The sequence below is a fragment of the Miniopterus schreibersii genome, assembly GCF_964146895.1.
Source record: "Miniopterus schreibersii genome assembly, chromosome: 10".
In the NCBI taxonomy this organism is placed as follows: Eukaryota; Metazoa; Chordata; class Mammalia; order Chiroptera; family Miniopteridae; genus Miniopterus; species Miniopterus schreibersii.
Genome location: NC_138110.1, coordinates 66,826,149 through 66,853,228, shown reverse-complemented (window position 1 = coordinate 66,853,228; position 27,080 = coordinate 66,826,149). Strand labels below are relative to the sequence as shown.

At 41.3% G+C, this 27,080-nt stretch overlaps 1 long non-coding RNA gene across 1 annotated transcript in view; it reads right to left on the bottom strand.

Annotated features, from left to right (window-relative positions):
* Positions 1-26,777, bottom strand: part of LOC308563309 — a 300,114-nt gene extending 273,337 nt beyond the window's left edge. The window contains exon 1 of the long non-coding RNA XR_013999773.1: positions 26,661-26,777. This is a non-coding gene — a long non-coding RNA (uncharacterized lncRNA). The remainder of the gene's footprint in view (positions 1-26,660) is intronic.
* Between the last annotated feature and the right edge of the window lie 303 nt (positions 26,778-27,080).

Here is a 27,080-nt window from a genome sequence, read left to right as displayed (position 1 = left end):
TTTAGTCTGATTACAGGGATTAGCTATCTTCTATGTGATGCTAAAATCCTGTCAGAATTCAGCATGGAAAGAAGCAAGCCCTTTCTGATAGGATGCAATTGCAACTAATTTTGTATAGTCTACCCACACTTAAATCAGTCTCTATAACATACCTTTCTGAACATTTATAAACTAAATACCGCAACCCTGCTTGCCTTTCTGTTTAATGTGCCTAGGCTAATATTTCTCCTAGTTCAAGAAACCATTCATTTTCCTTAGATTAGAGACCCTTTCAGCTGCTCATTCATATTCTGATGAACGTTCAGGGGATGGTATTTCTACATCATATTTCTCTTTATCTATCCATCAACCTACTCCCTCGTTTTCCTTCACATTCTCACACATCTGCGGGATGGAGTCAGCATTTCCTCACTTGCATCTTGAAACTCATTTCCTGGCAAGAGGTTTAGGGCCTCATTTCAGGTTCTGCACCTCAGCCCCTTAGCCTCTTAACAGCTCCTGCTCCCCAGCTGCCTAATTCATCTCTGCAGTCACATACGATATAGATTATTCATGACGACATATGGAAGGTGCCTTAGTTTCATATTTAACATTTGAGGGGCCTCATCTGAGTCATACTCTTCGCTAATTACTGAAATAAGGCGAGGGATAGATTCTAGATAATTAAAGGACTGACGTGGAGGGTCATGCACAAACATTGCCCTCAGTGTCAGGGAGCAGGTGTGCATACTTCGCCCTCGCCTATAACAAAAGGGATATGTATATTAAGAAAGGTTACTGCAGGTGTAAAGCTGCCTCTCAAGGCTCCAACCCATAAGGCTATTTGCCATGCATGCGTTATATTAGTTATCTCGGTCTCTTCCAACAAGAGGCAATTCATGGAGTGTTCTAACCTAATGCCCGGGATCTTTTATTTGCCTTGGATAAGAAGCAGAGCATTGAGTCATCCAGGCTGCTCGATTTCACAGTTTAGAGGTGTCAGTTACTAAACTGCTGTGATATCAAGCACGTGCACAGGGAGAGCACATTGTTGAGTATTTTTATAAGGAATTAGTCAATATAATTGCAGGCTGTAAAAAGATTGTTACACAACCTCATTACATGTTGTAAACACTTCATCACATGACATCGTTCCATGTCATAAATACATCATCAGAGACTATTATATTCACTAATGATGACTTCTCACATCCATTCATCATACAAAAATGAATAAATGCCTAAGGAGAGCACAGCCTGTGCTGTTTTCCACAGTGTGATAACTCCATCTGCAGAATTTCTTATATTAGGCTGCTCTTTACATATGCTGTTACACAACAGGAAGATAAGTGCATTTGCCCTTTATTTTTACAACCACCTTTAGCTAGAGGTAATAAAGTCTGACCCAACCTGTGTGGAGGCATATTTAAAAGAATATTTAAAGAAAGAATATTTAAAGAAAGAGGGGACAGAAGAAAAGAAGAAGGAGAGAGAGAGAGAAAAGACTAAGAGGATAAGAGAAGGCAATGGAAAAGAACAGTTTAAAACTATTTAAAATAATTGTGTTATATAGACACACAAGTAGTGTATTTCAGACATGTTTCACTTTAGATGTGCTTTACAATTCATTTCCATAAGGCAATAGAACAGATCTGTCTCCACGATTAGGTTTTCAGTGTTAATTTCAATTTATTCTCTAGGGCCACATGTTGTATATTGTCATTAATTCACAATTTTTACACTTTTGCACTACTTTTCAGTCTCTGTTTCTCAGAGTGTGGGGTGGAGTGGGACATCTACAAAATAAGATCGGACTAAAGCAGTGCTTTCTACACTTGTTTTATGAAGCTGTACATTATTCTTGGGCCTTCAAAGCCTCGCATAGATGAGGCCAATGCACCAGGCAGTCTCAACAACCCCGCTTACTTGAACCATTAAATCCCCACTTGCACCTGCTTTCTATAATTTGGTATCAGAGTGTAAAATCCACTGAACTCAATAATATTCATGTTTCTTTGAGTCTTAAACTCCCATGATCTTTTATTTTTGTACGATTACCAGAGATTACCATGGGACGGTGGTAGTAGGCAAGAGGAGATTTCAGGAGGTCCCTTGGCCGAGGCCTCCCATTCATTAAAGCCTATAAATGTAGACTTTGAAGTTATCACTAAGGGAAGTCATATAGCCATTGAGTGAGTGTGCCCATGTACATGTGTGTTAAGTGTTAATTTGTTAAACACAAATATTTATACATCCCATAACTTCTGTGACCCTGAATTGGCATTGCTTCATGTTTAAATGTATCAGGGGTCTCAAACCATGGAAATAGCTTACCCTGTTCCTGACCTCTGAGAGGTCTGGTGATCACCCAGAAATACACTGGTAAAATCCAAGCTATGCCTTTCACCTTCAAGTCTGGGAACTTATCCCGAGGGTTATGAACTTCCTTAGCTAATCAGATCATTCTCCAATGCCAACTGGGTTCTCCTTAGGAGCTAAGAACTATATAGATCACTTAACTAAGTTTATTCACTGAATCCTCACAATAGCCTATTATTATCTGTTATCATCCTAATTTTTAAACAAGCCAAAATCACACATAGCCAACCCAGACAGGCCACTCCCAGAGACTGAGATCAACTACAGGGTTCCACTGGAATTAATGTTAATACAAATTACTGCTCTTTGCACTTTGGAACATATTGGAAATGGACAAGAAAATAACCCAATAAAAGGGCAATTTTATTTCTTTTGTTTGTGTACTTTTGTGTTAGTCCTTCTAATTGAGGATGGAAAGATGAAACAAAAAATATTTTTAAATTAATTTTATAAAATTCATAAAAGCAAACAAATACTAAATTTTAAATAATTAAACATCCAAATGATATTTCTAGTTAAGTTTGCAATTATTTAAGCTTAAAACTGCACTAATTCTTTGTACTTATACTATATATGTTTATGTATATATGTATGTATAGATGTACATATATGTGTATATTTTTATGTATGTATTCTTATATACAAAATATTTATATACATGTATATATATCCATATATAAAATAATTTAGTAGCCTAGCAAATAATTTCTATAAGGAAATTCCTTTAGATGTAGGATGAAAACTTCTGACTAAAAAAAAAAATCAATAGTCAGAATATACATATAAAGAATTACACCTCAGAAAGCAAACAAACCACCCAATTCTAAAATAGGCAAAGGATCTGAATAACATTTCTCCAGAGATGACATCCAAATGGCCAATAAGCACTTGAAAAGGTGATCAACATCTCTAGTCAGCAGGGAAACGCAAATCAAAACTGTAAGGAAATACCGTTTCATGCCCATTAGGGTAGCTCTTACAAAACTATGAACAGAAAACAGGGTGTTGGCAAGGATGTGAAAACACAGGAGCACTTGCGTGCCGCTGGTTGAAATGTAAACGGCTGTAGCTGCTGTGGAAGCCGTTGTGGTAATTCTTCAAAAGGTTAAACAGAGTTATCTTATGATACAGCAATTTCACTTTTAGGTATATACCCAAAAGAATTCAAAGTACAGACTCCAACAGATACATGTACATTGATGTTCTTATCAGTATTATCTACAATAGCCGAAAGGAAAAAAGCAACCCAAACGTCCATCAATAGACGAATGGATTAAATCATGTATACTGAATACTATTTAGTCATAAAAAGAAATGAAGTTCCAATACATAATACAACATGGATTAACCTTGAAAATATTATGGTAAGTGAAATAAACCAGACATAAAAGGACAGCTATTATATGATCTCACTCACATTATATCTAATGAGCAAAATCATAGAAAGACAAAATAGCATGTTGGTTGCTGGGGGCCGGGGGGGTGAGGTATAAGGAGTTGTTTTTCACTGGGTACAGGATTTCCATTTGGAAATAAAGTTCTGAAAATGAATAGTGGTGATGCTTGCACATTATGAATGTGCTTTAATGCTACTAAATTGTACACTTAAAATGGTTAAAATGGTAAATTTAATAGTATGTATATTTTATCACAGTAAAAAATTTAAGAAGACTTAATGGTGACTATTTTTTTTCAAGGATTCATTTTAAAATAATCGAAACACTTAATTCATAATTTTGCCATTTTCTCATGCCAGTCATCTAGATGGCCGAGATAATTCCAGCTGAGAAGTTCAGCTCTTCGCTGATAAATGCAATCTTCATTTATGGCACGCGGGCTACCTGCCTGTTCTCTGCACATTTAAATTATAATTGTACCATGAAGAGGGAAAATTATCCCCTAAAAATAGACCCATTCAGTACGCACTGTGTAGAATACATTTATAGCTGCATTCTTTCCTCACAGCACATTACACTGGAGGAAGAGAGAGACACACAGACATAAAGAGACACAGAAATACTGAAAAAAAAAATTTAGAAATGAATCACATTGAAAGTTAATAGCCTTTCTTATGTTCCACATAGCCTTAAATTTGAAGAGCTAAACTTGAAGGAGTGCATCATAGCTTTACACTTTCTAGTGGTGACAGACGGAAATAAAATTTGACTCAGCCCAACAGGAAAAGCCTGACTCCTTAGACTCCAGGCCCTGACTCTCGCAGAGGGTGTTTGGGGTCAGAATCTCCATGCTGATCCCGAGACTGGAAGAACAGGGGAGGAACGATCTCACACCCCCGCACAAGGAAGGGCGAGATGCGGGAGTCCGTCACTGTGCTGATACCGTGAGGGCCCGAAAGCATGCATATTGATTCTTCGGAACTATGTTCTTCAACAACCTACATCTGGGATTTATGAGACCCACAGGTAATTCCACTCCTCGGTAGGTGTATTGGCTTCTTTTGTCTAAATAACGCTGCCCGAAGGCCCCAAGTAACTGCACATCTCTTGACCTACTTCAGCTGGGCCATGTAGACAACGATGGGGGAAAATTATTGACTAAAACTAGTCTAAGAACCGGTTCAACTCACAGTGTATTTCGTGCGCCCGATAAGGGGATCAGCCGTTATTCATTTCTGTGGCTCCTCTCAAAACGGGAAAGGAAAAGAGAGAAGTAGAGGGAAGCTTTGCTTTGTGTGTGAGCCATTTGAGAGCACTGGCCTCGGAGAAGTCCCCTCTCCGTTAACTGTCCCGCCTTCCACTCCGGGAGCCAGCAGAGGCCATGACCCAGCCCGAGCCGGGCCCAAAGCTCCCATCACAGGCCTCGCACGCTCTTCGCTCCCTCCAGTCCTTTCTCTCCTGCTGCGCAGCTCTCCTTGCTAACCCACTGCCTGCCTGCCTCGGTGTGTAGAGAAAAGACACCCTCTCGTAAAACCACCCCCTTCCATACAAAGAATCCTCCTCAAAGCGTTAGGAATTTTCGCCCAAGAGTTCGGAGGCATATAAAAATGGAAATGGTCGCATGTGCTGCAGGAAGAACGCATCGACCATGAGCTCCAGGTCCAGGTAGAAGAAGGGAGGTTTGCAGGGCCCCAGGCTAACTTTGTGCCCTGCTTTCCTTTCCACCTACACTCCCAAATTAGAGGGTAGCTCCAGGAGCCTCCCTCGCCTCCCGGGAGGACAGGAGGCTGTCGCTCTGGGCAGTGCTGGAATGTTTCCCAGCCAGGAGGGCAGAGCTGGGAAAGCGGCTGGGGGGACTCTCTGGGGTGCAAGGGGCACCGTGCATGTTTAATGAGTTCAAATCTCTTCCACAAATTAAGTGAAATATTTTAAAAGGAAACAATATTACTTAAGTTTTATTTGTTTCAGCTACTTGGTTACAACTCCACACGGACACAATTAATGGAGGAAATAGAGTATTTTATAAGCCCAGGACTCTTCGTCAATCTGTGACCAAGAGACATTCTTTGCCTTAATCACCATACATTCTTTCGGATAGCTCGTATAGTGCCAAAATAATTATTTCGGGCCAAAGAAAAGATTTTGTCTAGTCACTGCCCGAAAGTTCTAATAGCTGGGAAGTAGAATGCTCCGGTGCATAAATTAATGATGAACTTTGTCTTCTTTTGCAATATTTGCATGTGTATTTTTAAGCAACCCTTAATAATACCTTATTTCATGTCTACATGTGTGCACACACATGCACACACAGGGGCCAGCGGAAGCCAAGTTTTCTGTAAATCTAAGAGTGGATGGGCAGCCCGATGCCCGGAAAGTTCTGTTCCCAGAAAATGAATCCCCTCACCCAGCCCAGATGCCATGCTCACCAATAAAAAATGAACCGCCCTCAATCGATCGTGCAAATAACAAAACGTCGGGAAAACTGGAAATGTTAGGAAGCAAAGAGAGAAAAAAGCGAAAGAAGAACACAAAGTCACTCGATTCGCCCCTGATTTTAAGAAAGAGGAAGATAACCCTAGAAACTACGGAGTGGAGAAAACACCTCCGAAGCTGATGGTGACCGAATGCTGGACGTTTTAATCCACAACGATTTCTCATTCTGCTCTCTGCCGTCGGACGGAATCATGACGGGTCAGACAGTTCGCGAAATTCCTAAACAATTTCCTCAGATGCTTCCCACTTTTAATCTTTGAAAATAAACTGTTTGAATATTTTGTTCTTTCTGGGAAAGATCATCAGTGTCCTGTATTTTCTTTCTTTCCTATGCAGAGAAAACCACAAAGAGAGGCCTCAAGTTAGAGAGAAATGAAAGTAAAGCACCAGCAACTCCTGATGATTCCGACCAGCGAAGGCGTCACTTGGAGTATTGCGCTCACATGTACCCCCCTCCTAACGGTCCCTCGGCCACTCTGTGTCTGCTTCTCCCTTCCCTCCGCACCTATAAATATGGTTTATTGTGTACATAGCTTTTAGGGTCAAGTATTAATGGTGAGAACCATTAAGAGGGCAGAGGGCAGTGGCTTCTGACTCGCGTGACCCTTAAATTTAATCTAGCGTGGTAGGAACAGAATTAAAAGTGATGAACTTGCAAAGTGTGGCAAAAACCTGCTTCACCCCCACAGTTGGGCAGCAACGGAGGAATGAAAGAAATTTAAACAATAAAAGTGAACTTCGTGGTCTAATTACAGCCCCAGAGTTAAAGGTGAACGTTCACAGCCGACCGCCACGCATGAAGGCCCAACTCTGACATCTCGAAAATATCCTGTGGTTGCTGGGCTCCAGCAGCTGTTTTGGAATTTTATCAAACAAACACTGGTCTTTATTTTTATTTAGCTTTATGTCCACTTCAATAAGACAGATGACAAGACAGCATTTTGGAAAATACAGAAACCAATTTCTTCAGCCCAACTGAACTTTATCTTTCAAAATAAATCCTTCAAAGTGGCCACACACCTATTTTTAACCCCTTTTCAACTTGAGAACTTAATACTCTAGTGTGTTCTCTTGCTCTCTCAACCTCCATCCATTTTCATTTAGATATATCAGTTATATTCTCTTGTGATTTGAAAGGCAGTTTCGATTTATCCATTTTTTAAAAAATACCAACAACACATTCTTTCTGGATTTATATTATCATTTCCCCTTAATAATTCTTTCTTGAATATTTTTAAGCCTATTCTAAGAATCCAACTTCTGAGAGTCTGATTAATTTAGGAGTAGTTTTCAACTTATTTTTTTGAAATCATTTTAGGCTTTAAAAATTACAAGAATAGTATAGTTCTTATATACCCTTCACGCAGCTTTCCCAAATCTTAACGACTTACCTCATTATATATAATTACCAAAATGAGGGAAAGTATCATTACTTCTGTTAACCAATCTACAGGATTTATTCAAATTTCACCAATTTTTCCACTCAGGTTCTTTTTCTGTCCAGGATCCAATCCCTGGTCCCACGTTGCGTTTATTTGTCATGTCAGTTCCTCCATCTTCAGTGGCTGTGACCTTTTCAAGGGTAGTTATTTCGTGGAATGTCTCTCAATGTGTATTTATGAGAGGTTTTCTCATGATTAGGTCGATGTTACGCATTTCTGGCGAGACAATCACAGAAGTCACATCGTGCCCTTTTCACTGTGTCATATCAGAAGGTACATATGCTGAGATGTCTTATAACCGGAATGTTAAACTTCATCATTTGGTTACCATGGTGTCCATTAGATTTCTGCATTGTAAAGTTACTACTTTTCCCTTTGTAATTAATATCTTGTGCGGAGATACTTTGAGTATGCAGATATCTTCTTTCTCATCATGTTAGCATATATCAAGGGTTCTTGTCTTCAATAATTATTATTCTAGTTGCTGAATAGTGATTTTCTATTTTCCTTATTCTGTAATTGTTGATTGGAATTCATTAGATGTCATCAATATCAATACCCTGAGCCCTAGAGAAATAAAGTGACTTCCCCAAGGCCACCCAGCTGATTGGAGACAGAGAGGGGAATAGAAATCACCTTTCCCAAATCTACATTCAGTATATTTTTGCTATACTCAGCTAGTTATTATGGCCTACTGTTTCTTCAAATGCCAAAATTTGACTCAAAGGGTCTAAAGACTATCAAATGTCAAATACTGCAACCATCAAGGAGAATGAAACTTTAATATGCATCAGATCATGCAGAGATCTTGTAAAATACAGATTCTCATTCAGGAGGTCTGGGGTGGGACCCGAGATTTTGCATTTCTAACAAGCACCCAGGAGGTGATGTCCGTGCTGCTGATCCACAAACACAGTTTGATTAGCAAGGAGTTGGACAGCCTTTCAGGTCCACAGCCTTTCTGTGGACCAAAGAGGAGTATGCAGCTGGTCATGACCAGACAGGATGAGAATACTATTGGGGATGAGAAGGGAAAATGGATTTAAACATCAGGGAGATAAGTGCAGTAGGGCGCTCAGGGAGAACAGACGTGAATATAGAAACTTCACCCTGGTTTTGGGTTTACACTTACACATTTAAAAGGAAGGATCCATCTACTACCATTCTCCAAAATCTGTGTACCAATCTCTTCATGTGAAGCATATTGGGGACCATTAGTGTTGAGTCTGCTTCCCAATAAGCATTTCAGTAAGAATCCCTTCATGTTATCAGTGTTTTCTAACAAAGAGAACCCTCGCCCTACTTATCTTGAAGGCCATCATTTCTATACATCTTGCCCCGCCTTCCAACATACCCAGGGGCATGTACACACACACACAAATGTTATTAGCGGGGCATTTATAGCTACCACTGACTTTGTTACTGAAATGTCCCAGGTGTGAGAAAAACATAGAAATCTCTCAACTTCAGAATCAGAGGGTCCATCACCAAGCACTACAAAGATAAAACCTGGAAGAACCAGACCTGGCTTAAGACTGACTAATTATCTTTTCAGGTACCCAGCCAGCTTATCTTGGTCCATTGAGGAATTTATCTTCATTTTGTCTCTTGTATTTAGCTTGTTTGATTAGGAAATGAATTGCTCCAATTTCATGGGGCTGAGTATTTAACCCAAATGGAACCACAGGGACCAACTGCAAATACTAAAATGCCGATGGTGACTCAGAACAGGAGGTTTTTGAGTCCTGCACTGGTAGCTAAAGACAGAAAAGCTATTTAAACCAAGTCAGCTGGTTTAAAGATATGTCAGTTATCCACATGAATTACACATGCCTTATAAATAAAATAAGAAAAAAAAATCAACATTACCCCTTAAGGAAATCAGGCCGTATGCTTAAAAGAAACTGTAACGGCTCTTGCCTTCATTTATTAGTGTGTTGCTTTCCTGGGAATTTGGGTTCTGGAGGCAAGTTTACTGTGTTGCCTGTGGACATGCCATGTCCCTGCAGACTCAAGCCACAGAGCAAGAGAAGGTCATTTTTGACAGAGAACAGTGATATCAACTATGTTTTTGCCCCAAAATAAGAGACTGTTGCAAAAGGAGTTTGGCTCTATCCATCCCACCAGCATAAAGGTTCAAAGGTTTCCTCAAATGGATGCCCTACTGCAAAGCACAAGAGCATTTGAGCTCTCCACCAGGGTTAACCATAGATAACAGGGCAGAGAACCTGAGTATTGAAGTCATACGGGAGGCAAAAGGGCACTTTCTCTTCTTTAATGGAAAAAAGGACAACAGCTCTGAGGGTAGAAGGCAAAGGAGTCAATGCCTAATGGATTGTTCAATTGTATCTCTAGAGTATAATCAACTACATTGATTGATTGTGGTCAGACAACTAGAAACCAAAATAATCCTTGTGAAAACAAGGGGCATATGTTACTTATACTACAAGACAAAGACAACTGGCAGGGCTCAAAAGTCAGTCATCCAGCTCAGGGGAGCAGTCATCTGATTCATTTCTGTGTGTTTCCAAAAGGTCCTCCCTTTGCTGTAGACAAGGAGCTAAGTGCATGCTGCTGCTTCCAGGTCACAGGACGTGTGTTCTTGTATCTGATGACTAAAGATGACCAGCCTGTGCCAGATGGGCGGGAGGCTGGAGGGATGGGTGAAAAAGGTGAACGGATTAAGGACTATAAATCTCCAGTTATAAAAATAGTCACGAAGAGGTTAAGTACAGCATAGGGAATATAGTCAATAATATTGTAATAACTTTGTATGGTGCCAGGTGGGTACTAGCTTATTGGGTGATTAACTCATAAGTTATATAAATGTCTAATTACTAAGTACACCTGAAACTAATATAATATTATATGTAACCTGTAATTAGAAAATAACAAAATGTTTAAAAAAAATTAATAAAGATGACCAACCTAAACAATCTATTTTCAATCTCCTGTGAAAATGAATCAGCTTTTCTCCTCTCTATGATCCCCAGAAAAGAGAGACCTAACAGCCTCCCAAGCAGGTTAGTACAAGGCAAAGACCCCACCATCCCTTCCACCCTACATAGGAGCCCCTTCCTCTCAATGACCTTTCTTCTGAACTTTCGTTCTAGTAGTTAACACCTGTTGTACAATACACCTGGACCCCAAAATCTGGTGGTAGGTTTCCAAGAACAAAATGCACACTTGAATTTCAAAATATAGTGTTTTTTTTATTATACCAAGGTTCCAGCTAATAGAATCACAGAACTCCAGAATTAGGTCAATCTCTTTCATTTGACTGTTAAGGAAACTGAGGTCAGCATAGTCAGATGACTTGCTTAAAACCCTATAATCTTAATAATAAAAAGAATAATTGCTAATATTCGCTGTTTACTGCGTCTCTGGCATTGTTGTAGGCACTTTTGTGAGGGTTGCTTCATCCCTCATGACAACCATTGATTGAGGTACTATAGTTACATCCATTTTGCAGATAGAAAACCTGGAGCACAGAGAACTTAAGTAACATGCCCAAGGCCCTCCAGCCAGTGAAAAATTAAGCCAGCACTGACACCTAGGCAGTCTGAAACCAGATTAGAGTCCTGACTCTAACTTGAAATGTAGCAGCAGAGCTGGGACTGGACACAAACTCTCTCCCTCTACAGTCAGCCTTGCAGCTACACATCCCTTCCCAAATCACTTGGCTCAGCTCAAGTAAGATTTCTATGTGGAGCTGAAGAGACCTGAGATCTCCTTTACCCCTCTTTAGCACTTCTCCCAAATGGCCTTACGAGTACCCATAAGTATTATTTTATTTCTGGCTCATAAACTTTCCACCAGGACAGGACACCACATCAGTGAGGTCGTTAAATCTTTACAATAACAATATTATGCTAACGGAAATTATTAGCCTATTCCTTACCCCCCCCCCCCAAAACCATCTGGTAGGTTTACCTGGCAGTTACTTTGAGATGTCATGGTGGATCTTAAAGCATAAAGAATATAGGGATTCATAAGCCTCTCTGAGCAATGGAGTTTTCCATGTGGTAACAAGCTGGCATGGCTGGACTATTGGATTTAGACATAAACAGGATACTGGAAAAGACTTGGGGAGAGCACACGGCAGCTCTCAGATTAGAATTCAGGTGGCAGAGTAGTGAGCATAGGTATTTCCAAGCCCAAGCTTTCTACTGAGAGACTTTCTTGCCAATATTTTGATTGCATTATGAATTTCTTTTTTAAAACGGTTTGTTCCTTAATATCAAATAATAAAACACAGGTATTAGGGCCAATTTAAGTAATTTAGAATAATTAGAGTCTTAAGTAGGCAGCACATGTTCTGAGCAGAACAATCTCTCTCCAAACAACAGTGATGTCAGAGGCTTTGGGTTCGGGTCTGTTTTCTCTCTCTCCTCCCTGTGGCTCCAACGCGTGGCGTAGTTTCCCCTCCTGGAGCCCAGTTCCCCAGTCACTCCTGAAATGGTTGGGTAAATGTTGGCTGCCGTGAACATTCAACCTTGAAAGCACAACAATCTGGGATTTTAATTCAAACAAATGTGAAAATGGATTATAAATAGGATCCAGCTGCATTTCTAAGAGTGAAGAGAGAAAAAGAGCTGGGACCAGAAAGTAGGAAAAAGGAATGTGAAAGCACCTTGCCTCTCTTTTCCCTGTGACCCCCCCCCCAATCAGAGCCCTGCGAAGGAGGCCTCAAGAAGTCTGAAATGTTTTAATTACGTTTAATTAAGTTGTCATTTGTTACTTGGCTTCCTGAAAGTTCTGCCCAATTAAACCAGGCTCCACATTCAGATCTACACATTTACCCACACTCCAGCTTTTGGTAAAAGACAAAAGAAATGGCTAGTGGAGTCTGTCTTCCTGGAGGCTTCCTGTCCTGCTGCCGACACGATCATTTATATAATATTAATACGGATCTTGGCCAGCACAACCCAAGGCTTCTGCAGGGGTGCTGACAAAGACGGCCCTTCCCCAAGTCCCCATAATTCTTTTCTTTCCCACAGTAGTTTTTATGTAAGTCAATATTTGCATATGGAAAAAGGGTCAGCAGTTTACCTCAAATCATTAACATCCCCCCAAAATGGAATGAAGTTACCTATAGCAGGGATAAGTGGAGAAATCTAACCCTCCCGATTCAAAATTCATTATCAACAGACGGTGTTACCATCATGGCTATTTCTTAAATGTCAGCCTCTACCGGATGATTTGATTAGCCCCGGTAATATCCCCCGGGCCATTGGGTGTGACTGCACAACCATAGAGGGCGCCATCCAGAACACAGTCATCATTGGTTTGTATTTTCACTCTGGCAATTTTCCGGCAGATGGCAGTAATGTGTCTTGAGGAGAGGGCCCCAGTTTCTAATTAATGCACTTAGCCTAGGCAGTGATGACCCATAGATTTCTCACAGGGCTGAATTTTAAACAAAGAACAGGCCATAATGTACTTTAAGATTTTTCACTCCTATCTTAAGAATTAAGTCTATTTTTTTTGTCAAATGAAAACACTTCTTATTGATAAATCCCACTATATAATCATAGGAAAAATCAGTTTTCACAACCACCTGAAGATCCTGCATTTATTTAAAAAACAAACAAACAATAAAAACACCAAAAAACATTTCACCCCAGAATTACTTTTGAAGAAATCCATTAAATGTGTGCAACACTCAGTAGACTACCTATCTCCCCTTTCTGTGTCTTTGATTTAATATAAAAACCTCTGCCCCTCCCTTATTTGCTCACAAGAATCAACAATCCAGGTTAGAGATGGAATTTGCCTACAATAGCAAATGCTTCCCAAACATTCAGCAAACAGTCCCTAAGTTTGTCTGCTCCCTTCCAAGGATTGTTTGTTTCACCTGTGAACATTTCCAATGTGAAAATGTTTATCCCATTTGCTGTGGAGAACCAATTATTTGTTTGAGAAGAAGCTTAGCTAGATAACAGTCAATTTTGCAAACATGCCCGCAGACCAATTGTGACACAAAAGGCTCCTGTTCTTTACTCCCAATCTCCTTGAAATGTTTGTGTCTGAGGTCTTCGCAAATATTCTTGCAGGGTCTCTGAGATGCATTTCTATGACTTGTGCACAGGTAGGATTGTCCAGTGCTTCTCCAGAAATGTGTGTGTGGCCAACACAACCACTAACGTCCAGAGATCAGCTGAAAATGCACAACCAAGTCAACGTGTGTGGCACTAAGAACCTACCTCCTCCAAGGTCCTCAAGATATTTGTATTCAAAGGCACCCACACTTCACTGTCAACAGGAAATAAATCAGAAGAAACAAAAACGAAGACCATGACCAAAAACAGTAGGAGAAATGGATAGGGCATCAGTAGATAAGTTTCACAGAGGTGAAATATGGGGCTGTTATTTTTTAAAAAGGAAAGTAAAAGGTGCCAATATTGTCATGGCAAAAATCAAAGCTCGTTTCTTCCAATTTAAGTTATCTGTTAAATTTATCATTAAATTTAATCATATTGTTAATATTTCCTCTAAAAGAGGCTACTCTAAAAAAAAAGACAATGAAGAAGAAGAGAAACAGGAGGCGGAGGAGAGAGATAGGAGGGAAGGTAGGAAGGAAGGAAGGAAGGAAGGAAGGAAGGAAGGAAGGAAGGAAGGAAGGAAGGAAGGAAGGAAGGAAGGAGGGAGGGAGGGAGGGAGGGAGGGAGGGAGGGAGGGAGGGAGGAGGAGGGGAGGGAGGGAGGGAGGGAGGGAGGGAGGGAGGGAGGGAGGGAGGGAGGGAGGGAGGGAGGGAGGAGGAGTGGGAGGGACTCGAGGAAGCTAAAGTTAAATTTGGATAAAAGTTCTGGAAGATCCTGTGTATCAAACCCACAAAAAAAAGGTAAACTCTTTGGCTTATCAGTTTCACTTCTGGTCATTTAGTCTATAGAAACCAGAATATGTAGAAAATAGATACATGATCGCCCAGCCAGGCGTGGCTCAGCTGTTGAGCGTCGACCTAGGATCCAGGCGATCGGGGTTCGATTCCCGGTCAGGGCACATGCCCAGGTTGTGGGCTCGATCAATGACTCTCTCATCATTGATGTTTCTCTCTCTCTCCCCCTCCTTTCCTCTCTCTGAAATCAATAAAAGACATATTTAAAAAAAAAAAGAAAGAAAGAAAATAGATACATGATATATGTATAATGTTTTCTGCAGCATTGTTTATAATAATGACTGGCTAGAAACAACCTGGACGTCCATCTAGAGGCAGTATGTTAACTGAACTACTTTATAACCCCCTGCTGACCCCTCCCTCCCTCCTCTTATTACTTTTTGCTCTAACTTCCATCCACTTACCTGGCTGATTTTAGACTCTACAATTCCAGATACCTCTTCCTCAAATGCTCTGCCCCATCGCTTTGTATAGCTATTCCTTCTGTCCTTCAAGTACCAGCTTTATGTCACCTTATGCCTTCCCTGTTAATTATCCAATCCAGCACGCAGGGCACTCCACACTTCACAATATTTTTACCCATTATAATTGCATATCCGTGGGTTTGGGTGTTGATTGCCTGATTCCTCCCAAGAGCTAACATCTCCATGATGACTAAGACCCCAGCCACTACAGTGTGCCTGTGTCCATGCCCATAGAAAAGGCTCAGACAAAGCTTGTTGATAGCACAAATCTACAAAACAAGAATATTAAGCATTTTACTGCCCTTACAGGACCTACATAAACATGGAGAATCATTCAACATAATAAAGCTTACTTTCAAAACAAAAGACAAAAAGCAGTAATGTTGACTATAATCCTGGAATTCTGCATTGTAAACTCAGCACAAAATTTATATCTAACTTCTTTACCAATAAATAATAAGATTTTAGGGTAAACTATATTCTTCCATAACTGTTACATTTTGGAGTTTAGGACTTAGAAAATTGAGATTGAGAAAGACTAAATAACTTAAATTCCTTATACTTGTTTTCCAAATTTGGGGATGGGGGTTGATTCAAGCTTTCTCATACACACCTTTCTAAGTATGCTTCCTTTCTCTGGAGGCTAGCCACGCCATCCCACGGATATAGAACAGGACACATAAAACACTTGTTCTCATGAAGTTTATATTTTTGTGGATAGAGATAGATAACAAATAAATGTACAAGCAGCATAATTTCAGATAAGTGCAATGAAAAAAGCAAATACAGATAGAATGTAATTTGTAGTCAAGGGGGAGTGGAAACTTAAGACCAGTAGTTAGGAAGGATCTGTATCAGTCAGAATGGCCAACCTATACTGCAATAACAAATAACCCCTAAAATTTCAATGGCTAAAATCAATAAACATTTATTTCTCATTAGGCAGAATCTCCTATGGGCCTAGGGGACTCTACAGTGACTTGCCTGCTATATGACAGCTCAGCATTGTTCCTCCATATCAGCTTAGACTTCCAGCGCCCAATGGTGAAAGAAGAAAGCACTGTAGAGTTTCACACTAGAAAGTAAATGCTCCTGCCAGCAAATCACAAGGGTCACTTCCACCTACATTGCCGTCCCGAAAGCAAGCAACCTAGCGTTCTCTAACCTCAAGGGGTCAGCGAGTTATGATCAATCCCTTGTATTTAGAAGGAGAAAAACTGGAAATATTGACAAGTGACCGCTTGATATATTCTGACTCCAACCAGAGCAATGAGGGAGAGTCATTAACGGAAGTTTTAGAAGGAAAAGCATTTCAGTCGGAGGGAACAGCAAAGGTGGAATGCACAGGCGAAAGTGAGCATGGAGTATTGAGGAATGGAGACAAAGGATAATGACTAATGATGGGGGGGGGGGAATGGGTGTCTGAGGAAGACAAAGGCCACATCACAATGGCCTTGTAACCATACCAAAGGCTTTGGGGTTTTTTTCTAGGTACAGTGGGAAGCACCTGGGACTAGTTCAAGCAGAGGAATGACAAATCCGAATTATACTTTTAAATCATACACACCTGCTGTACAGCTCTTCCTTGAGCTGCCAAGCCCCAGCTCGGAGGCCTCCTCCTCTTTGAAGTTTCCCCTCAGTCTCTCAGCTGGACTTGAGCAATCCACCCGCTGTTCTCTCCCTTCTTGGCATGGGCCCCCATTTAATCAAGAGCCTTGTTGTAGCACAATGATGGGTTTGACTGTCTTTCTCTTCATTCAACCATAAAATCCTTGAGGGCAGGGATCATATCTCTTTGTTCCTTTATCCCTAGAGACTAACGTGATGCTCACCACACTGGACTGTTTCTTCTGAGAATAAATAAACTCTGAACCTGGTTCTGGTGTTCAGGATCACCAGGGATGGCAGGCGACAGGGGATTTCAAGGCCAAGCAGTACAACAGGCTTCCGAAAAGGTCAAGTCAGAGGTGGCTCAGACATCTTCGTCCGTACACCGAAGGCCAACATGTGAAAGAATTCTGAGAAAAGGGGGTGAAGGGAGCAGAGTCCTTCTCTCTTGCCCTACTTTCTGCCACATCTGTGGGGGCTGTTGAGATCTTCTGAGGTCTTTAAGGACTGCGAGAGCTCCAAGGCTCACAACTTTAAAACTGCTCATTTCACCCAATACCTGTATTTCTTCAAACCAAAAAAAAATGAAGAGGCAGAAGGGTTTAATGAGTTGCTTGAGTCTCAAGAATAACAGCATGGTTGAGTCATGTCACTGTTTCTGAAACTCGAAAGGGTTGAGGTTCTGAGCCACCTTCTGCCTTTTTGAGCGGATTTCCCAGGAGTAATGCAATGTTCTCATTCTGGGTCCTCAGAGCTAATCCTTAGAAGTGGGAGGCAGCATATTCCCTGGGCAAAGTCATAACTTCAAAATTCCTCTTATTTCGTGTTCTGACAGGTCACCTGCTTGCTGACACTCAGGACACCCATTTATTCACTCCGGGCTTTGCCAGAGAGAGGTGCCTGACTCAGTTTTCTGGGCTTTTTATTGTTTCCCAACCCTGTGTGTTTGCTCACTTCCCTCACCCAGTGGGCGAAGCAACCCTCCCACCCTAAAAACAGAGGAGAAAGAGATTTACAAAAATATATCGAGATTTCCATCCCCTCCACAGCCCAGGAAAAGTGAACACATGCTTTAAATCTAATTGTCTCCCCACTCAAATTAGAATCAAGGATCATGCCTCCACGTGCCTGGAGTCATCCCTTCCGTGCAATTATTGTCAAGTTGTGCTTACCTGGTTTGAAAAGTGCCTTATAAACAGAGTCATATTCTTGTGTTAACTGTAGTACAGATGTTATCGTGGCCACCAGCCACATTATCACTCATACACTGTTACACAGGAGAACCGAGACGTGACAACTCTGAGAAGCTATTTTTCACACTCTCTGTTCCTGAGTGGGAGTAGACTGTGACTGCCTCCAGCTACTTTACATTCATCCTTCAGTCCAACGTTACCTGGACTCAAAGTAAAGGTAAAAGAAATCTTGCTTTCCATCCAAAGACTTTAACTATGAAACCTTGCATCTAGATGTGTGGAACTTGAAACTTAATGTTTCTGCTTTTTTCAAGAACGTTTTCTGCTTCCTTGTGATCATTGAGGCAGCCTGGATACCAACTGTTGAAACTCAGAAAAAAAAAAGGACAGTGCCTCCCTTTAAAACATTGTTTGTTTGTTTTTAATGTGGTTAGAAAAGTGCCAAAAATCTGAACAACTTCAAAAGCTAAGGGTCAAAAGTGATTTGCAACGACATGGATGAACCTTGAGAGTGCCATGCTAGCGAAATAAGTCTGGAAGAACAGGACAAGAACCATATGATTTCATTCGTACGTGGGATATAAAACAGAAAGCAACGCACAAACTCACAGACACAGACAGCAGTGTGGTGGTGACCAGAGGGGAGGGGAGCGGGGGAGGAAGAAGGTAAAGAAGGTCAAATATACGGTGATGGAAGGAGACTGGACCATGGCAGTGAGCACACGACGCAATGTACAGACGAATCGTTATAGACCTGCACAGCTGAAACTTATATAATGTTATTAACCAATGTCACCCCAATAAATTTACTATAAATAAATAAAAGATAGACATTGACAGAGTGAATTAAAAAAAAAGTGATTTCCAAAGATTACCAGATTCAGCCTCTGATTGAGACAGGTCTATAGAATCATCAGAATTGAGAAACTGTGTGGGGGATTTTTTGTTTGTTTGTTTTTAATTTACCTTTATAACAAGCGTGCTCCCTTAGCCACAGGTCAAATAAAAATCTTTTCACCTAGCGTCGCATTAGCCCCACACAGTGAATCCGTGGGCCAGGGCACTTGCCTTCCCAGTTGTAACTGACAGGAAATGGGCCCCAGGTGAGTCTCACAGGATCCCATGCTCTTCATCATTGCACCAAATGCCTCCCTCAGTTGTCCTCTCTGACCAAACCGCCTTCACTTAATCCGACCTCCCGTTTTGAATCAGGGCTGCAGCAATGATTTTGTTCATCGATGTAGTAACATGCTCCAGAACTGAAAATGCAGGCCTGCCTTTAGCCAGCTCCCAACTCAGTCTCGTCTAACTGAAACTTCCTATAATGTAGTGAAATAATGGTTTGAGTTTTGACACTAAACAGACTCAGGCTGATTCCCTTTCTCGGGCCCTTACCAAAATTTGGGAATTTGGCCGCACTCTTTAACATCCCTAGGCCTCATTTAGCACAGCACCTGAAACAGTGGAGATACATAAAAGAATGACAGCCGTTATTACTAAGCATTCAGCTACTCTACTTTAATTGTGTACTGTGTAGTGTTCGCAGTATTTGCACACTGTAGGGTGTAAGAATTTAAAAATCAAATGAAATTCTCGTTGAATGGCTACGTCAATGTACTATACATGACTAAAATAATTTCTTTGTGAAAAGGAGGTTCCTATATGATGTTCTACTTATTTCAAAACTAATTTTGACATCATATTAGAAACAAATCAGAAGTTTGAATCAAGAATACACAGCTCTCATTGCTGAAAAATTAGTTGTCATTTGTTCCACTAACTAGTTTAAAATATTTCACATTGTTTGTGTATTACTATCTTTATTGGCCTGTAGATTTAGAATAAAATGATTTTATAATAAGTAATCTTTATTTCTTTTGGTTTAAATTCGAGCTGTGGTAGATTAGGTTATTGCTCACCAAACATTCACTCCTTTCTCCCCACTTCCATGGAAGGAGCCTTTCCCACCCCTTTGATGTTGGATTTGACCAAGTTCTTTTGGCCAACGTGATGTTAGTGAAAATGACATAGCAAAGGCTTGAACTGTGCTTATGTGGTTGGGATTGCTGTCTGGCATTCCTGACGGCATCATGAAAAGAGCCATATGCCCCAAATAACCACTGCTCCAAAGAGGACAAGGGATAGGTAGAGCAACAGGAAGCTTGAAACCAAGACCGTTCGAACCCAGCAGAAACTAACCCCATCCCAGTTAACTCACAAAAACACATAAGAAAGAAATAACCATTGTTGGATACCTCTGGGTTTTTTAGTATTTTGTTATGCAGCATTATTGTGGCCACAGCTGACTTATACACAGGCTCCATAAAATATGGTATAGTATTCAGATCACTTTCCACTGCAAGTAACAGAAACCTAACTCAAACTGGCCTGTGCAAAAAACAAAATAAACCAATGAATTACACCTGTGGCTTTAGGCAAAGCTGGACTTAGATCCTCACTTAATATGATTCAAAGGGTGTTATTAGGAGTAGGCAACTCACTCTCTCAGCTCTGCTTTCCTCTGCGTTGGCTTCATTCTCAGACAAGCAGCCTCCCTCTGGTGACCAAGATGGTCTCCAGAAGTCTTAGGACTGCATTCTACCTATATCTGCCCTAGAAGAAGGACAGCACCCCTTTTCTAAAGTCTCTAGCAAAATTCCTGGGACAGACTCTGTTTGATTGCAGGTAGATCACAACTGATCTGACTAGTAGCCCAGATTGGTCATTAATGGGCTCTGCGGCCATCGCTGGAGCTGGGGGTGATAGTGAGTCAGTCCCATCCAAACCTCAGGGACTGAAATCGAGGAAGGAATGGGTCCCCAGGGAAACATTAAGACACTGTTCCCAAAATGGTATACAGAGGCAACAATAACAGAAGAGCATAAAAGAGCTATAGAGTATTTGAATTTTTTTCTGCCAATGTAAGCAGCCCCTACTTCACAGCTTCCTATAAGAAGTGCCATCAGGCCTCCTAAGAAATCTCTCAGGCATATCCCAGGGCTGGTTTTCAGCCCCGTGCCCCAGCGTGGCGGCTCTGAACGGCACTCCTCATTTCACTTGCCCTGGTATTTTCCTAGTACCTTGGCCTATTTGGGTTGTGGTTGTTTGGTCAGAACAGAAGGCTTTAGTTCTCTCCCCACTAACGAGAGGGAAATGATTAAACCTGGACACTAAAGAAAGCTAGAAATCAACCTCTGCCAGTTTTGCATAAACTAACCTAAATGTATAGCCAAATCCTGGATTTAAAAGCAGCAAATTATAATTCAGCATCTCGGAGCTGTTCTTGGCCACGCACAAGCAGTGAGGCTCCCTCAAAGCACCATTTTCCAACCAAGCCTGGATCCTGCCAACCGTTTTGGTAAAGAGCTCTGCCGTTGTGATTTCTCAAGAGCTACCCTGCCAGTAAGTTATCGCTCTGAACTATTTTAAACAGGCACCACATCACTTTGAATCGCCCATGCAAACTAGTCCAGTACTATTAGTAAAGACCATCGTGAGGCTGGCACGGATGAATCATGCTGGGGGGATGGACACGTATGTCCTGCCACCGCTCGGGATGCCAGGGCCGATACAGGCAAGTAAAAGCCACATATTCAGTAGCCAGGTGGCTCCTCCCTGGTGGGATGAGATACTAACAGCCTTTTGGACAATAATTGATCATTTTATTCCTAAAGGCAGAATTCTCTCTCAGTTCCCTTTGTTTTCCTTCCAGTACCCAACCCAGTCCGTATGGTACACAATCAATTGTAGGGCAAACTAGTAAGTTTCTATCTCCACAGTGAATGTCTCAGTCCAAGAGCAGGTGAGCTATGCTCTTGGTTACTGAACACTTTTAACAACTAAAGAACAACTTACTCTAAACCTTTAAAATAATAACCTGTGTAAAATATATGTATTTGTTGATTTAAGTAGACACATGGGTCATTAGAGGCAAGACAGGCTTCATTTTCAAGTTAGTCCAGGTCCAAACAGTTAGTCCAGTCCTATCCATCAGAAGGCTGGAGACCATGACGGGGGTCTCCGCTCTCTGAACTTTTTAACTTTTTACTTTTTAGTAAGTAATTAAAATGATTTTTAGAAGGTTTTTATTTTATAAATGAGGTTTATACCATCAGTAATTGGAAGAGGCAAGGGATAGTTGCAGGATTACTCAAATTTTCACCTGCCATATTCTTGACTAACCGTCATTTTCCAAGAATGACTATTTAAAATGCTGACGATGGGTCAAGCCCAGGATATTCCCACCCCACAGAAGAGAAAGATGAGATTCGAAAGCACTCAGGGACTTCCTGTTCCTTCGTGATCAGCCAAGTCCAAGAGACATCCCTTCTAGTGGGCTAAAAGGATTCCAGGGGCAATTTCCCAATGACCACATTATTTTTATTTTGAGCAACAACAACAATAATAGCAAAGCCTTGGCTTTTAATAATGCTCCGCTGTTTACAAAGACTTTCACGTGAGTTATCTTATTTATCCGTTAGATGATTGTCCCATTTAAAAATTAACTAGGTAGTGCCCCACAGGAGAAAACCCCAGGTACAGATGGGCATCTACGTGTACATTTACCTCAGCGCTCACACCCTCATCACAGGGGCAGTGGAGCCTCTGTCTCGAACTTGAGAAATACCGTGACTTCACGTACACACTGGATAATCTGGCTTGTGAGGCAGGTAGATATTAACTACCATTAAGACCCTAATCGTTTTTTAGCTAGAAACACTGAGACAAGCCAGTTATTCAATAAAGCAACCAAGATCGTGAAGGGTAAAGGGAGGAAGCCAGGCTGCTGGCGGCCCAATGCGGCAGACACCCCCTTCCCCGTGGAACAGGATCGGCTGGTTGATTAGAGAGACAGGCCCGGCAGATGGAGCAGGACAGCAGCCACTCCTACGCCTGTCTGGCCTGCCTGCTGACACGGACACCTAGCGTCAGCATCACCCCTGCAGTGCCCTCTATTAAGTTCTTACTCCACGGCTCCAGGCACAGTGCCATGGTCTCACACATCACATGCCACCTAATTCTCACAGTAACTCTATAAGTTGTTACTGTAATCGTGTCTGTCCTACAGATGTAGAGCTGAATGAAGCTCAGAAAAGTTACGCAGCATGCCCAAGATCACACAGCCAGGAAAGTTACAAGCTGGGATTTGAACTCAGCTCGGTTAGATTGAAAAATCTGTTCTTGTCCCCCAGTCTCCGTACCCTTCACTGTTCACATTCGCTGCCCACTTTCTTCCTTCCTTCCTTTCTTCTTCCCACCACCTTGCAGAATCAGAAGGTATCACAGAAGCGAAAAATAGCTTTCTTCTGACAAGGCCGCCTCAGAATTACTCTGATGAGAACATCTTGATAGGAACACTGGGGCAACACTGTGTCTCATTAGACTCGATTTATTTAGCACATGCAATAGCTATTCGTTTGCATCCCTCCCCCTTTCTGATGTAGGTCTTGTAGAGGAACCAACTTCCCCCACAGACCCTACAAGCCCTCATAGCGAGCCAGCTTCTTGTTACCACGGCACCGCCAGTAAAGGGGCGGGCAGGACAGTGGGAGTGTCGAGAGTTCCCAAAAAGGCCTCAGCCAATGGCGCAGCAGCTGGGCCTTCCGTGCTTGTGCCAAGTAACATAGAAGGGGATAAGTATCTTCTAGAATCGAAAACTGCTTTTAAAAAAGGAATTTGGGGATTGGCATCAGAAAAATATACACAAAAAGCAGGAAGAAATGATAAGAAACCCTTTATGCTATAGGACTTTCAGTGGGCTTTTTACATTTTGTTTAGCTTTGTTTGTTATTTTCCCTGCATGGTGCTCCCTAGCGTGGGCTTTATCTTCTCTCTTTCGGTTTTGTGAGGGCTATTTAGATGCTTAGCTCTGGACACAGGTCCAACAGAAGCAAGCAGAAACTCTGCTAGGCCCGAGACAAACTCCACACTCCCCTCTCTGACTCTCCTACACTCTTCCCTGTCCCCAAAATCAAGGACCAATTAAATATCCAGTTGGAAGAATAATTTAATCTCCAGAACAAGGTTGTTAACCTTTATTATTCAGTGGACTCATTTGATCATCTGGTAAAGCCTACCGACTGCTTCTCAGAATGAGTTTAAGTGCATTTAATAAAATGCGTAGGATTAGTAAGGAAAAACAATTATATTGAAATAGTTACAGCTTGATTGTGTTAAAGCAGCGATTTTCAACCTTTTTCCATCTCATGGCACCCATAAACTAATTACTAAAATTCTGCGGCACACACAAAAATATATTTTTTGCCAATCTGACCAAAAAATAGTTATAATTTTTATTGGTTTACAAAATTAATAATAGTAGTAATTACCTACCCTTTTTGCTCCAAAGTGACTTTTTAAAAAAAATCAGGTGCCTATACTTATATACATGGATTTCTGGTACCAAGAATTAACTAATCAGATGCAAGCTTGTTATGTGACATGACCAGTAAGAAGCAACTCCATTATATGGCCTATATATTTGTGGTTCAAGACAGGGCATTCACACCAGATGGCTATTGTTGTGTTGGCTGTTGTCATTTTTTTATTTGACAATCTAAGGGAAGAGAGGTAGGTGCCCCTGACTAAGTAGCCAGGTGTTGCATGTTTTAAACATTCTTGCAGCACACTGGTTGACAACTGCTCTGTTAGCGTAAAATTAAATATGTGCTCCTTTATTAAAGCTTTCAGTAGATCCAGTGGCGGGTCTAATATTTACCACAATTTCAGAGTAGCAATGAAGACAGAGGACATTTCAAGATAGCTGCAGTAACCACAGTAAGATATTTGATAGAGTGCTCACATTACCATGGCTTTGGTCCATATCTATAATTAATGGAAAAGGTACATTTCAATGAAAGCTCAGGAAATATAAAGAAGTAATTTTTCCCCTAAGTTCATCAACACCCTGACTTCTATTCACGGATCCTTTGGTGGGTCCCAATATAAGAATCCCTTTCGTAAAAATCTGCAGACTGGTTATAAATCTTCTTTAAATGTTTTCCCCCCCTTAAGCTCTGAACGAACCCTTTCTGCTTTGCTTCCCTGACCTGCAGAGCAGCCACCTCTAAGTGAGGGCCTTAGGCTTCCACCTGGGTTTCTAGCACCTGTCGGTGAGATTGCTTTAAAGGGCATCTTCAAGTGTCTATTCAGGTCTTCTGCCCACTTTCCAACTGGGTTGTTTGTTTTCCTGGTGTTAAGTTGTCCGAGTTCTTTATAAATGTTCGCTATTAACCTCCTAACAGATGTATCACTGATGAATATGTTCCCCCACTCTGCAGGTTGTCTTGTTGATGCTTTCCTTTGCTGTGCAAAAACTTTTTAGTTTGATACAGTCCCATCTGCTTATTTTTTTCTTCTTTTGCTTTCCTTGCCCGAGGAGATATATCATAAAAAAGTATTGCTAAGAGTCAGAGGGGAGTGGGGTTAGGGGGGCTGGGTGGGAAAGGTAAAGGGATTAAGCGGCACAAATGGGTAGTTACAGAAAAGTCACAGAGATGCAAATTTCAGCGGAGGAAATAGAGTCAAGAATATCATGAAAACTGTGTATGGGGCCACTGGAGACTTAAAGCAGCAGGAGGGGGGCGCTCTGTAAAGTACATGATTTTCTAACCACTTTGCTGTTCATCTGAAACTAATGCAGAATAACAGTGAATGTAAACTGTGATTGAAAACATTTAAATAAGTAAATAAATAAATAAATAAATAAATAAATAAATAAATAATGGCACCTTGCAAATGATGGAACCTCTAGGAAACCTGAAATGATAGAGGTTTTCATTAGTCTTCCCCAGCTATGAAATTTACAGCTTCCGAAATAGAAGTCAGCCTGGAAGGAGCTGATGGTGAAAGAAATCCACCTGTAAGAAGCCAGACTAAACCAAACCAAGGCTCTGCTGCAAAAAATAAGGTTCCGGTGCAGTTTAAACTTTTAAAAGAGAGAAGACACACAAGAAATATATTTTTTAAATGAAGAAAAAACACACCAAGGAAATGGAAAAGAAAAAGAGAGAAAGAGAGGTAGGACTATAAGGAAAGAGAAACAGGTTTTAATAAGATTCTCAAAAGTTATTAGAGAATAAGTTCTAATCCAACAGTTAGTAGAAATCATCCCACCTTCACCATCATTGTGGTCTTAGCTTTACCCAGTCAAGCAGCCCTGAGCATCAGCCTTCAGTTTCCCAGAGTGAGGGGGGTGACATCTGTCCCCTTAACACCAAGGGGACCGTGCAGGAAAGCAACACTCCCTCGGGTGAAAATTACACTCCTTATCTTAGAGGCGTCCACGAAATTCGGGCAATGTCAAGTAAAGGGTCAGCTCTCAAACACAGTGTTTTAGGAAAGGACTATGACTATCTTAAACATATATATAGCTATGCAAATTCCACGTTTCCTTTCATGCTATTTTCAGATTGTTTTTCAAATTAAACATTAGGCTGTGCAGCTCACAGAGGAGGTTAGATTAAAGGGCCTGTTGCGTTCCACGGGGTTTGGGTTTTCCGCATCTGCCTAGAAATAGCTTTTCTCTGGGTGGGCCAGGTGAAGTGCAACGAAGTTATTGTTACCTCACTTCCCTTGGCTTTTTGGGTGGAGAAGCCAGATGAAAGAGAAAAAGACGACAAGAAAAATAGAGGAGCAGCCAGAGAGAAAGCACAGAGAGGCTGAGATGCCGTTTTGGACGCAGTGAGGTCAGATGGACCGTAAGGCCGGATTTTTTTCTGCTGTTGTTTTTTTTTAAAAGAACAAATAGACAGAGGTTAAAAGAGACAAATCAAACTTGCAACAATGATGAAAGCAGAAATGCTCACCTCTCCAACTGGACATCAGGGCTGGTTTACCCAAGATGTGACGGGGCAAGTGCAATAGACCCCACGCATTCAGGTCACGACCGGCTGTGTCCTGACAGCCAGATGGGGCTGTGGCGGCCTCTGATTCATTTACACAGCAGTGATGAGCTTTGGCTGCCAGTTAAAAGAGACGTGGGTTCTGCCTGAGCGCCTCATATTCTAGCAAAAATGAATGCACCATCACACTTTTTAAAGGGCTCCTTCTACAGTTTCTTCATTAAATTATATAACCTGGCACACCAGTTGGTTTTCTTTCATTTAGAGTGTACCAGTAGATTCCTTCCCAGCCAGAGGAGTATGCTTCTAATTACGTGACCGGTCCGGTCACTGAAGCACACCGTACTATTAGGAAGGTGATTGAAGAGCAGTTTTGACAAGCTC